The sequence below is a fragment of the Sinohyriopsis cumingii genome, chromosome 12, assembly GCF_028554795.1.
Source record: "Sinohyriopsis cumingii isolate HCF-2022 chromosome 12, ASM2855479v2, whole genome shotgun sequence".
Taxonomy (NCBI): Eukaryota; Metazoa; Mollusca; class Bivalvia; order Unionida; family Unionidae; genus Sinohyriopsis; species Sinohyriopsis cumingii.
The window spans coordinates 74,695,842-74,709,599 of record NC_142972.1 but is presented as its reverse complement, the minus strand read 5'-3'; the positions used below and the strand labels follow the sequence as shown (position 1 = coordinate 74,709,599).

The following is a 13,758-nucleotide window of genomic DNA, read 5'->3' as shown; positions in this document are numbered from 1 at the left end:
CCACAGTTACTCTTTTGTGTTCTGCTTCCTTCTTACGCTTTCTTCGCTGATGATTCTTAGTCCAAGCTGTTTTAAACTGGTGATCACTTTCTAGTGCAACAAGCGACGTTAAACATCTGGACGACATCTTGATAAGCTCGATGGAAATCGCATGAGAGCTTGCGAGATTAGGGGAAGCTACTCTGTCATAATATTACCATTACCTATGCTAGTTTGGGTCCCTGTTTCGTATGCTCCCTGCATTGCACTCCACTATGGTGGCACTCTACAGTTTCGCATTTAGAATTTTAAAGAAAAAGAATTTCCCCAGCTTTCCTCACTGGTTATACTGGCTATTTAAAAAAGCTTGATACTTTGAACAGAATGAGTCAATTAGAGATACAAGTTTCAAAAAGCACTGAATATTTATAAATTTTTGCAAACAGAAACAGAAATCTTATGTATCTGTGGTCAGAATACAAGTACAGTATACATATAAAAGTACATTTTATTTTATATGTAATGATGCCTGTATTTAAGAGGTGGTTGTTTAAAGTAAGTGACCATTATGAGAGGTAGCATTGCTCTTCCAATAAAATGATTCCTACTTATTTGACCAATATGTATCTTGCAGCAATCACAGAAGATAGGATCGGGGAGGCAGCTGCCAAGGTACAGTCCCTTCCAGTGGAGGAGTCTGCAATCTTAAAAAGAGTTTCCAGAACATATCTCACGATCCAGTCTGATTGCATCTTTTAGTCACAGCTGGCCTCCATATTGGGATCAGAATCCACAACAGATGGCAAAAGCAGGATTCTTTTTCACTGGTGATTTAAATATGCATTTCTGTCGAAATGCTTGCTTACAAAGCTTAAAAAAAACTTAGATATAAGTTTTCTTATGCTATTTTGCATCATGAAGTTGTATACAAAGTAATGAAACTAATGGGTGCATTCATATTGATTAGGAAGTTCTCCATACTGCTAGCAAAATTACATACAGATGACAGTGACACACCTATTAGACTTGACTAATTGCACTTGTGCATTTAGCTCCATTGCTAAGACACTTGTTCTGACAGTTGTGAAGCTTGTTAAGGTTACTCTTGTCGTAAATGATTTATTCCTTTCAAAAATACATCTGACCAGCTTTCATGCAATTGTTACTGGGTTACATTTTTGTTTCACCTGGCCTTAAGGCTAATTGAGTTTACAGTATGTTTCAGCATCCATTTTGTATTGTCAATTCTCCATCAACATTTGCTATTTTCAGCTTCATAAAAAAACCAATAAAGAAACTGCATAACTAATTAAGTCCAAATTCACGAAAAAGCACATGGGCATCAAGGTTTTTAAGGTTAGTACAAATTAGGCTGATCTGCCAAAAAATATATTGACTGTTACTATAAAAAAATAATTCAACAACTTCTCATAAAAGGTGCTCATTGGGATTGGACTAAATTTGATTGAGAGTCTTCTGAATCAAGGCATTAAATTCTGTAATAATGTAATGATACCTGCAGTAAATATAAATACCATTTTTCAATAAACTAGGAAAACCTCTAGTACACTATTACTGCAAAAGGTCCAGATAGAAAGTTGACCCAGTTCAACAGACAGTATTTGGGAATTAGGACTTTTAAAATATTTTAAATGTACTGCTGATCTGACATTAAATATGGAAACCATATTTTTGATAAAATTTTAACTATGTGCTGATATGTTAAAGATTTTTGGATGGATTAATAATGAGCAAGATCCATGCATTTATGGTAAAAACTTGTCTTGAGTGACCACTGTTATGAGTGACCACCTGTCATTTACAACCACAATCGTCATGCATGCATCAATTTTATTATGTAAATGTACTGTCAAGAGTCACTACCTGCAGAAGGTGACCAGTGACCACTATGTTTAGGCAAAATTTGCATTTCAGTGCTGCTGTAAATGACTGCATTACAAAGATAGAGCTAAACACTACTGACTTTTATTTAATCCTTTGTAACCATGATCACTTAGGAGGGCCTGCAGGCAAAGGGCAGATTGTTTTAAACAACACTGCTGTGAACAACCAGCATCACAACAGAAATAATCTTCACTGACCTTTATTCAATCATTTCTAAATACAGCTACTTCATAGGGTTTTTTCTTAACAAGAATAAAGCTGAGTTTGGCTACTGGTTTGCTAAAATCTACAGGTCAAGCAGGTATAGGGTCATGTGTTACAAAAAACAAAACAGACTAAAGTAAATGTCACTAACTGCCATTGTAGTGCTAAGGTCACATTAATTGCCCCTTACAATTAACCATTGCTTCTCCAAAGGGAGCAGTCAAGGACTAGAGTTGCAAATTACATCCTCTTTTTCCCAGGACACGTTCTCCATTTTGGTCCTTAAATCTTTCCAAGTCAAAGTGAACTGCTTAATTATGCAGTAACTATGCAGTTCATAATATTTTAGACAGCATTTTAGCGGTCCTAACCAGATGCTTGCCTTCATTTGTACTTCCAGGAATAAATCCAATGCTTAAGCAGTTATTTAGCAGTTGAAAGGAATGGTGAGGACAAATTTGATAGTTTTTAAATTTACAAGTAACTTGATGCCTATTTGCAGTTTTCACTAGCAGTAAAGCAGCTGCTAAGAGAAGGTTATAATAATATCATTTTGATAGCATTTATTATTTGTGTTTCAGCACCTGTGGATCAATGAATATAGTGAATAACAAATCCATTTAAATCTTCAAAGATGGAACAATTGTTTTGCAGAAAGGGGACAATTTGTTATGTGAATGAGCTGATGCATATTCATTGTTGTACGGCATCAGTGTTTCCCTTTACGTACATTGACAATGTATTTTCTTCTAGCATAGGTATTGACTGGTTTCCCGCTTTGTTTGCTCCTTGCCTTGCGCTCCTTTATTTGTATAGCAGAGTGCAACGCAGGGAACATTCGAAACAATGAACCAGACTAGCATAGGCAATGTTATGACGGAGTAGCTTCCCCTAATCTCGCAAGCTCTCACGCGATTTTCATTAAGCTCAGCAAGTCATCATCTAGATGTTTAATCTCATTGCTTGATGCACTAGAAAGTGATCTTCAGATTAAAATGCCGTGCACTAAAAATAATTAGCGAATAAAGTGAAAGAAGCAGAACACAAAAGAGTAACTGTGGATCTAACTTTAATGAAAAATGGAGAAAATAATGCCCTTGACTGGAATACGTTATTCATACATTAGGATTACCAGTGTGACTTATGATCGCGTTATTGCGAAGACTGCAAAAGTGAATAAGCCTTTCTTGACAGTGTTTTAGAATTTTTAAAAATCTGCCCTCGTTTGCCACAAGATATCTGGAGAACACATTATAACCCAAGACATTCTTTCACAACAAAGAAATCAGTAAACTTGCATAGACAAACGCGTTATTTGGATTACAAAGTCAGTGGGTCATTGCAGATTTTGTTGGTTTTTAACTTTGCTGCAATAAAAGACAGATCTTAAAGTTCAAGTGTAACTTATTCCAAAGAAGATAATCATTATCCTCCTTGATATTTGGATAAATATATTCTAGGACGAAGTACAATGAAACCAGTGATAGTACACATTTTATGAAAGGCAGTAATTTGACTGCCATTTAGTTAAAAAGATTTATTTGGCTTTTTGTATTGGCATGTATGTACTGTGTTGGGATATACTATTGCTTCAGATTGATTATAAGGAGACTGTTAAAAGAACGACTTTAAAAGAAAAATGAACTAATAAAATTATTCTTTGAATAGACAGCGCATTTGTTTGTTAATTGTGCGTGTTGATTTATTTGTATGTTTAGAGAGAGAGAATGTTGTGCAAGTTGCAGTATCCTATTTGAAGCTGAAAACATACGAGTTATATGAAAATTTGTCAGTACATTTTTGACCCCCACATTTTTTATTTGACCCCCAGTTCTGACACCAAGGTTTTTTTTACCCTCAATTTTACACCCCTGGGGGATACACTGCAGCATGCTGAATATAGTCTTGGAAAGTTCTCCACAAACTTAAGAGGCATTTCTCTGCATATTCTAATTGTTCCCTTGCCTAAGTCATATATTTTTACAACTATCCCTAGTGAAAATATGACTGAAAGATTGTACCAAGGTTTTGGTACCTAACCAAATCTCAGTGATATTTCACTGAAATTTCAGAGCTTTTGCCAGTATTTCTGAGAATCTCATTGAGATTTTCCGATTGTAATTTCACTGAAATGTCATTAAAAATATCAACAACAAACAGAACTTCATTGACATAATAAATAGACCTTTATTCATCTTGAATATAATTTATTTTCAGTTTCTTATACAGTTTAACTTGAATGTCAGTTAAGCTTATAATTTCCATTCCTAATTGCTTGAATTTTATTGTTCATTTTTTTACCAGAAATTTCTTCCATGTTTTGTCTTGATCCCTTTGCCTATGTTATTAAATACTGAACATCTGGCCTGAAAATAACATAGAAGAAAATTCTTAACAAATTATATCAATGAAACAGTTGAAAATGATGCATACCTAATTAATTGTGCAATTTAAGAATGTTGATGGATAAGTAATTGTACCTGGTGAATATTTGCATATTGTAAATTACTGTGCAAGATGCAACTTGTATTATGCATTATCTAGTGCTTTGGTGAAAGGTTATCTATGGCATTGGTGAGAATTAACTTTGCCTTGATTCATACAGGCCCATGTAATTATTAAAAACTGCACAGATTCCATCTAGTCCAGTTTAATTTGTTATGATCAATGATTTAACAAAATATGAGTACATTCTGAATGGGGGTGGGTGGTTTCAAGCTTGGTGTCTTATTTTAATACTACTTTTCTTTATTTACCTACTAATTAAATAACAAGGATATCCACAATAATAACAGTTCACAGACATTTATTCTGAGTAAGATCTCTACTAAAAATTTAATTCTGACCCAACATTTTAATTTTTTTACCTTTTATTTCTACATAGGCAGTTATTTTACAAATGCCAAGTAATTCCTGACCACCATTAGAGATTAAAGCCAGGCAGAAGGGGTATCAATTATGATATTTGGTTAATCCCATCAAACTCTTATCACTGTCTCTTTTTTACTTGCAAAATCATGTACCTTACAAACCTTCTAACTTGTTTCAAATTAACTAAAAAAAATTATTTAATTTTGAGGGCTTTGTCTAAGTGACTTTTTGAAAACAGATTGAGTAAGTGGAACCTGTGTATGCGTTCATTAAAGAAACCAACCAAGAATATAGATTGAGAAACATTATGATGACAGTATTCAAAGGTGTAATTTTGTATAGCCCTGTTATGAAATGATTCCTTCTAATACTAGAACATCAACCTTCAAATCTAAAATTTGTGTAATTTTCTCAGCTGGGTAAGTGAACTTAAGGTATAACCATCAATAGTTTTAATTCTAGAAAAAGAAAAAGTGTGGCCAAGTCTAAATTACACGATCATTCACCCCAGAAATGTTTTGGGCTCCAGATTTTCACTGTCAAAACATCTTTTTGATGTAAATAATTTTTCAGTATCCATGGATATAAATATATTATTTTCTATGATATCATCAAAATATTCACAGTTGAAAGTTTGGTGTCAAATAAAATTGTTTAAATGAAATTATAGAATATAATATATTGCTAGATGCTGAAAAAGGCCTTGCTTACAAGGTGTGTCTGCCATGTGAGGTTGTGTGAACTCACTGTATATTTAATTTAATTGTTTGTTTGTTAGCTTTAAAAAAAAAAATTATTTCATTATTGCAATGTAGCATTGTATGCTGGACTTGACCTTGTCCAAAATTGAGTTCATTTCTGCTTGATTTGATTGATCTTTTTTAATTCTTTTTATTTCATTTTATGTCAAAAACTTATACATAGCTAAATTATTCTCTATGTTTATGGACATAATATCATGATCTTTATTATTAGAAGTTGTAAATATGTTTATTTGGGTCAGGGTTTTGGAGTTTCCTAAGTGAATTTTACATGATCTAGATTATTGTGTTGTAAACATTAGATCATTCATGGAGGTTATTTTCCATTAGGTAATGTTTTTTTTTAGAAAATGCTAATTGTGACCTGAGGTCAGATAGAGATTATATAATCTGGTAATTGTGAGGACTTGGTCATTCATGCTTTAACATCTAGCACTTTAAAGTTGCATTATGTTTTGACCAGTTGGGCTGAAGTTTATTTTCTTCAAATTATTGAATTCAAGTGATTGTTTTCTCTGAAAATACAAAAGTGTTCTGATAACATTGTTGGATAGAGACATTCGCTGGAATTTATAGTATATTCAGACATGGAATTATATTTTTGTGATTCAACAAAAGATTTTTGACACATCAACACTTCAATAACTACCACATACATGTCATCGAATTCAGTTTTGGGATTTTTTTCTGGACCTTTACTAAGTTGTATTCAGGACTTTAAATTAATAGGACTTGTGTCAGTAATTCTTGGATTATTTTGGGATTTATTTTGCAATACCGTAAGTTGTTTTTTCTCATTTTCACTTTGTATTCTAGGGAAATAAATTATTTGTTAAATTTTACAAAGCTTGTTGTCTTCCATTTTTTTTCTGTTACTTATTTTAAGAGCATAGACTTGTAACACCACTTTGCAGTTTACACACACACACACAGACACATTGCTTTATTCAAGCTTTGATACGTTATATTCATAAAGTTTGGAAGTTTTATTTTAATGGGGTTTTTGGGGGCAGGTAATCTTAAAATATTTTAAACATCATGAAATGTTGTTGCTGTTGTTGATAAAGCATATTGCAATTGATACATCTAGCTGGAAATTATTAATTTTGGGGGAAAATCTTAGTAGCACCTTTGTTGAACTTGTTTGTATTTTGCAGTAATCCTTTAACTTGAGACTATTTTATAGTAAGTTGTTAGTCAGAAACTGACAATGTCCATCAGCTTGTAGCTCACTTATTCTCAACTGATAAACTCTTTATGAGGTGATGATAAATAATAATACTTTCTGATTTCATTATTTTAATAACTTTAGGGTAATATAGAATCACACATTAGATTTTGTATTCCTATTGTTATCCTTTTCAGACATTCTGTCTGGTTTTATAATTGCCTGGAACAAGTTTCCTTGCAAGAAATATTGAAAATAGGGTATTACAACTCTATGGTCTTAAGTTAAGTAATAGAAAATAGCGAGAAGCACCAAGCTTTGTAAAATTGAACAAATAATATTTTCCCCAGAATACAAAGTGTAAATGTAAAAAAAACAGAACTTACAGTAAATTGGATTAAATCCCAAATAATCCTAGAATTACAGACAAAAGTTAAGAATAAACTTAAGTGGAAATTCAAATTCAATCCAACTCTGAAGGTGTTGATGTGCCTGTTGTGGCCCATATTGTGGTGATGTTGGATTACAATAATACAATCCAAGAATACATCCTCATTTGAAATGTCACCAAAATCTAAGTCTCTATTTCCAACAATGTTATTTTGAAGAGCACTTTGTATATACAGAGAAGAACCATTTGAATTAATTAATTTGAATAAGTAAAATTCCAGCCCAGATGAATTTCTGGACACAACAACAGTACATCTAATTCTGCTAAGATGTTACAATATGAAAAAATAATTTTTCCAGTAACAAGATTATATAGTCCTCTATTTGACCTCAGGTCACAATTAGCATTCTCAAAAATAAAATTATCTAATAGAAAATAACGTTCTTAATGTTTATAAATTCATAGTTATAACTAGAAGTCTATTCCTTCAATTATAATATAGAATGTGGAATATGTCAGGTAGGCCAGGTAAATTTATATAGGAAGTCCAATAACCTAAACCCAGAGTCAAATACATTTTTACTTATATTGATAATGATCCTAATATTAAGCCCATACACATAGAGAATATTTTCGCTATGTAATAGTTTTGAAAATTTAAAGGAAAATCAAGTAGAAAATGAACTTAATTTTGGATAAGGTCAAGTCCAACATACCATATTAGATTATCAATAGCATATATTGAAATACAAAATTTAAAAATAACTAACAAACAAACAATACAATTAAATATACATAACAAGGGCATGAGCTATGAGCTTTTAGTTAAAAGGTTAATTTTATGACAAATGAATTCTTTCATTGAATCATGCTACATTCTGAATCACATGATCATACATTTTATTTAGTTTTCCATTATTTCAGCTGTAGTTGTTGTGTGCTTGAACTATTCCAGGTGATATGTTTTTAACTATAAACTTTTCAGCAGTTTATCATGAATTTAATTAAATTTATTTTAGTACATTAACTGTTCTTACTAGGTTATGATCTCATTCAATAACATTTTTTGATCTCTTATGATGTTTAAGTTAACATTCATTTCAAGAATAGTTAATAAATTTTGTGAACTGTTCATAATTTCATTTTACAGGGGAATTCCAGTCATTAACTTCTGAGCAGGATGCACAAGATGAAAAAAAGAAACAAGATGAATATGATGAAAACTATCTGGATACAGCATTAGAAGCAGCAGAGGGGGCGAATCGGACATTTTGTCCAATCGTTATTTTGCTTAATTATTACTTTCTGCACTCAACGATCTAGTGTCGTCAGCGCCTGGTAAAAAAAAAACGACGACGTCGTTGAGGAATCGTCGCGTCGTCATTTGGTTTAATTAACACCTTCTGCGCGTCGATCCCCAGCGTCGTCAGCGTCCGGTAAGCACATCGACGACCGCGTCGATGTCATCGGCCCCCTCTGCTCTTGAATATTTGCCTGATTTATATGAATTCATGTGTGACATCTCCCCATAACGGAGTTGATGATTTTATCACCATAATAAATTATGGATGACTCTGTCATTGACATTATTGTTGATGAGGAAACTGTCATAATTATTATTATTAGGAAATATGACACTTTCCTCACCATGACTCTGTCATTGACACCATTGTTGATGACTCTGTCATCCATGATTTATTATGGTTATAAAGTCATGGGTTATTGTTGTTGTTGTTGTTGTTGCAAAATAAAAAATTTTTTTATTAAATAATGCCTCATCGTCGGATATTAACCGACGATGATACCAATGAAATAATAAGACTCCGTGGGAAAACACCAATATCGGAAATAGCAGATCAATACAAAATCAGTTACCAGCGGATATACAAAATATGGAAAAATGAACCTAATGACAGAGTCATCAATGATAAAATCATCAACTCCGTTGTCAATGACAGAGTCGACAACGATATCAGAATGATGGATCTCAGTATCGACGATGAAATAAACCAGATTGTTGATGCACCCAGTAATGCGAATTCATCCATGGACGCCATCGTGGATAAACAGACCATTCAAGACTTGCAATGGCGGCTGAATAATTTAATCAACGAGAATAAATCATTGCAACGACAACTCAAGCACGCGTCAAGCACGGCCGATTATAATCGTATACAACGGCGTTATGATTATTTGCAACAGCGTTATGATGATTTACAACAGCGCCACTATGACATGCAACGGCGTCACGATGATGTGCAACGGCGACATGATGATGCGCAACGGCGTCACGATGATATGCGACGCACCGTTAGTGGGCTTCAACATGAACTCGGAAATGTTCGGAAGGAATTGAATGAAGTGCAACACGATAATGCGCTGCTGATTCAGCGAATCACCGAAATGACCGTAGTCTCCCCCCATGACAGAGTCATGGATAACTCCGTCATGGACACCATCGTGGATGATTTTATCATGGATGACTCCGTCATTAATGACTCTGTCCATAACAAAGTCACCATGACTTGTCATGGACCTGAAATAATCAGAAAAAAGAATAAAACCCACGAGGTTTATCCTCGTGAGAATAATTCTCGGGAGAAATCTCGGGAGAAATCTCGGGGGGATACTAAATTCACGATCAACGAAATTCCCGGTGTAGTATCTCGCAGCGATATTAGGTTTGTGAATCGCATGGACAAGGTGCTTCAAAATAGCGACTAGGCTTTTCGTTCGGTAATTACCCATACTGTACCAAATCGTTTGACATCGTGGTTGGGAAACATTTTTTCATATTCTCGTTGGTAATATTTGTCGCGGAGACACAACCGGGCTTTTGCTGAACGGCTTTCAAATACCATACAATCGTATTTATCCCCGCTGGGGGATTTCTGAACTGCATGATACTTTCCGTTTTTAAATTTGACACTGATCGGCGTTTTCGGGTAGGATTTTTTATAGTCGTTGATGACGCTGTCTAATTTCACCGGGTGATATTCCAACAGTGACATTATAATTAAAGCCGTTATTTAATTAAATATTAAAATAATATCAGAATAGTATGGGGCTTGGATCATATTATGTTCCTCATGATGGAATAAATTGGATTGATCGCAGTAATAATGATTTACCTCCTTATGTTCCACCACGGCAATTTCGATATGATAAAACCCGAAAAACAACACACGATGATGTCATTATGAGCTGGCAAATAAATACTATCTGTTTAAATATTTCAAAGAGAAATATTATCGAGTTTGATTCGGCGCCAGAGACCGCTAGATACTTTGGTATTCATCAAGTCAACAATGATGACCTCCCCTATTATCTCGTTGATAGAATCGGAGATATTTGGATCATACTCCGCGGGGATATTCCCGATGAAAAATGCGCTTGGTTTGACAACCTCGAAACGTTATTCGATAACGCCGTTGATGATCTTCCGTTACGGCAACGCAACGAGGTAGCGCAAATGCTTCGACGGTCGCCGTTGAAACCATCGTGATAGCGTCATGACTCTGTCACCATGATTCTGTCATGGACATCATTGTGGACATCATCCATAACGGAGTTATCCATAACGGAGTTATGGGGTGATCTATTCAAAACCAATTGTGATTTACCGTGGTCGTAGAAGCCTTATTTCGTCGTAAGAACGACTTATTGATGGGGAAAGTGTCATATTTTCTATAATAATAATAATTATGACACTTTCCCCATAACTCTGTCATGGATGATTTTATCACCATAATAAATTATGGATGACTCTGTCATTGATAACGGAGTCCATGACAAGTCATGGGGGAAAACCATCCATTGACCGACCACACATGAAATCGTAACATTGTAGTGTGTTCGTCCGTCGCGGTAACATCTCCCCCGGCGAATCCAACATCATCGATGGTCTCGTTGATCCACGCCGGATCGTCCACAAAATCAGATTTGGGCCACTCAGGATAATACAGCACATAGTCGGATCGATCAGCGTGTTTAGTGTCATCGGATATCAATTGCCCGCCAAATCCCTTGTATATCGATTTGATTTTTTCAATGATATTTTTTAGCGTTAATTTACCCCTTCGGAACCTCGTGTCCGGAAATATATCGCTGAAATGTTTCAACAGCGTGTTGTACTTGTCAAGTTGGTCTGGTTGCGCTAGCATCTCAGATACGCTATTGATTAACCCGGCGCGGCTCACAGGAACACTCTTCACATCAAGTCGATCCGGAATCACATCGGGGAGACTCAACGTGCTAAGAATATTTCTGACAATTTCGAGTTGTTGCCGCGGACTGATTTTATCAGAACGACATGGCGTCGTTGCTACGGCGTTACCGTTATTATACTTGTCGACGAAAACGCGCTGATATCGTTGCAGCCGTGAAATATTTTTATTCAGATGCTCTATTCGGTATTTATCCAGTTTCCTTACGTCGGTCTGAAACACGTAGTTGAGATATGTCAGCGCCTTTTCATATGGCTGCAGCCGCTGTTCGGGATCGTATTGGTAGTATTTATCACCGATTTCATCGGCGATTTCATCACCGGTGTCATCACCGGTGGTGATTTTATCACCGACACCGGTAATTTTATTACCGACAGTGATTTTATTTCCCGCCGCAGCGATTCTCTCTCCGACGGACGATTTTAAAAAATCATCTACGCGTGGATCACTATCGAGTACAGCGTCGCTGACTCGTTTCTGCCCTTGATGTTTTTTTTTCTTCCATATTTCGTATTCATCTGGTAATTCCCATTCAACTGAATAACCGGTTCGTTTCATCATTTCAACGAGTCTGCACGTGAAATAACGTTTTGAATTATTCTCGTCGATAATCGCGCTAATAAACATATATCCGTAGCCGGTATGTACATCACAGCGGTTTGGCGTTCTAAACAGTAATTCTGTTGACGATAAATCCCTTTCATGCGATTCGATTGCGGAAATAATATCATCGCGGGTCAGTGGAAGCTCTGTGCGACTCCGTTTTGTTGCTGAATAATGTATTTCAGAAATATTTCGGAAACGATGGATAGCTTGTTTGGTAGCCTCTACAGACCCTAATTCCTCGGAAAACACCGTCATGTACTTGAATCGCGGGTCCACAATGGATATCCCGGCCTCGACAGTACAATTGTAGATCACCACGTCGATGTTTTCAAACGCCGCAGTGGTATCAGCGAAATCTCGTTGTTTTTCGGCCGGGTCAGTGTCCGCGTGATAGTACTTTACTCGGTATCCTAAGTGCTGTAACAATCTAGCGAGTTTCTCCACGGAATAATTTCCGCGTCGTTTGTTGTGCGTGAATACAACCGCGCGATTTCCTCGTCGTAACATGTCTAACAGTTTACTGTAGTTGTCTCGGTGAGATTGTTCCACAATAAATTTTTTACCATGATCGGGCCGATATTCGTTGATGATGAATTTCATGTCCGGGCGATTCAAGTATTTCCTGAATAATTCTAGGTCGTCATTGTTAGCGTCCGCGTCAAGTACAATTACCCGCGCCGCGGATGAAATCAGCCATGTTAGTGTCCCCCAAATTTGTTTACCGCGTCTTGATGAGATTATTTGTCGAAGAATTCCATGCCACTCATCCAGCAATATAACATCGGGAATCCCACCGACCCGTACAATTGATTCTACTTGTGAAATGACTTTACGAGGTTTTTTAACGTCGAATATAATATCTCCATGGACACTCTCGTACGATTCGAGATTGTAGTCGATGGCGGTCTTTCTGGTAAATGTTTTTCTGTACGATACGCACAATACAGACTGATCATCTCGTATTGATTTCCACGCTGACTCTGACTTGCCGAGTCCACAGTGGGATCCGTCCATGTAGTCGTCGTTGAGAATGATTTTACACCCCCGGCCACCTTCATGAACGGGCGACTCGCGATAAGTATAATCGGGAGTCCTCTTGGGAAACTTTCCACTGTAGTCGCTGCGGCGATAATTAAAACCCCTTACATATCTTTCGTAGAGGGTTTTATCGTCACTGCCGGTGTTATCACCGGTGGCGATTTCATCACTACGCTGTACTATTATTCGCTGCGTGCTTCTGTAACAACCGATCACAAACTGATCAGAGTAAACACGCACAAATGCGTCAATGGCTTTTCCCTCAATGAATCCACCTATCTCATTGTACCCGTGACGTCGCTGACATATGTTGCAAAATGAGCCTGCAACTCGCCGTAGCGACACTATGTTGCCGAGCCGATTTGTAATCCCGGTAATTTGATCGGGTTGTCCGGACAACAACGTGGAAAATTGTCGAATTTGTTCAGCGGTGATTTCATCGCCGATTTCATCATCAGTGATTTCATCATCACCGGTGTTGTCACCGGCGATTTCAGGTTTCAGTTGTTCGTAACACGGCTGAATAGAGACCGGACAAGATAGCAGCGTGCTGGTGAATCCAACAGGATAAATCAATCGCTTATCAACGCTATTTGGTCGCGCCGACCT

General features: G+C 36.2%; 1 long non-coding RNA gene across 1 annotated transcript in view; it reads left to right on the top strand.

The window, feature by feature from the left end:
* Positions 1-8,517, top strand: part of LOC149786757 (uncharacterized) — a 42,228-nt gene extending 33,711 nt beyond the window's left edge. Inside the window, exons 2-3 of the long non-coding RNA XR_016425025.1 lie at positions 614-806; positions 8,430-8,517. This is a non-coding gene — a long non-coding RNA (uncharacterized LOC149786757). The remainder of the gene's footprint in view (positions 1-613; positions 807-8,429) is intronic.
* The last annotated feature ends 5,241 nt before the right edge of the window (positions 8,518-13,758 follow it).